Consider the following 1358-nt stretch of genomic DNA (forward strand, 5'->3'; position numbering starts at 1 on the left):
CCGAAGTGGAATACATTGCCGCTGGTTCATGTTGTGCTCAATTACTTTGGATGACCCAAACTCTCAAGGATTATGGGTTATATGTGAAACATGTTCCATTGCTTTGTGACAATGAAAGTGCTATCAAGATTGCTCACAATCCCGTGCAACACCCTCGAACTAAGCATATTGAAGTTCATCGTCATTTCATTCGAGATCACGTTGCCAAAGGGGACATTAATCTTAAGCATGTTCGCACCGATAAGCAATTAGCGGATATATTCACCAAACCGCTTGATGAGAAAGTCTTTTGCCGTTTGAGAGGTGAATTGAACATCATTGATGCTTCAAACTTGGAGTAGGAACTCCTTTTGGATACATGCGAAGCATGAGCCTTTGACTAATCCTTGATATTTCTTTCATGTTGCTATTCATATGTCTTGGATATATTTGCACCCTTGCATGTCATCTAACCCTTGTAGGTACTTGGATGAATCTAAATCTATGAGATTGCAACCCACTCACATCTTGAGCAAATATCTACATCACCAAGTCTCTACAAAATGGTGGTTGAAGACAAGGAAGCATGAAACTCTTCAAACATATCCTTTGACAAATTCTATATTGAGATTTATGATTGTCATTTTGGATACACAAGTGCTCTTCCTTGCAAGACTAACTCATGTAGGTAGATGAACTCAAATTCCAAGTGGAGCTCCCAACTCTTGATGAGCTACATCAACCTTGAGAAACCCACACAAGTTCAACTACATGATCACGATCAACACCACCACCCAAGGTATGTTATTCCATCTTAAAGAAGCTTTACTCCAAGTCATGAGTCAAAGCAACTCAACAAGATGTGAATACATCAAAATTCTTAAACGGAAAATGGTAACCCCATTTTGAGTTTAAACGATGAGTATGACCTATGATCAAGTGATCTCACTTGACTCCTAAGTCAATATACTCTAACATAGGTGACATTGTCACCGACCAATTCTAGATGATGTTCTCTTGTGATATTTTCTGTGCTCTTGCATTTGTCTCATGCATGTTTGTTTTCCCTTTCAAAAAAAACCTCATCTAGATTTCTTTTCTGTTCCTTTTTGTTCTGCATTCCCTGTATCCAATTCCTTGCAAAACTTTCAGTTAATTCCTTGCAAATCCTAGTGAGATCTTACTTGTCTAGTGAGCTGAGGTGACAAGTGTTTTTTCTGTGATGAACTCGGTCACACTGGTCTGTTGCCTTCGGTCCAACCAAAATCTTTCGGTGCAACCGAAGAACACAACTCGGTGCCACCGATTTCACTGCAGGAAAGATAGCTTGCCACTTGTTCCTGCAGTCTTTTGGATCCAGCTCCACTCAATGATTCTGG

The sequence above is a fragment of the Triticum dicoccoides genome, chromosome 7B, assembly GCF_002162155.2.
Source record: "Triticum dicoccoides isolate Atlit2015 ecotype Zavitan chromosome 7B, WEW_v2.0, whole genome shotgun sequence".
NCBI classification, from domain to species: domain Eukaryota; kingdom Viridiplantae; phylum Streptophyta; class Magnoliopsida; order Poales; family Poaceae; genus Triticum; species Triticum dicoccoides.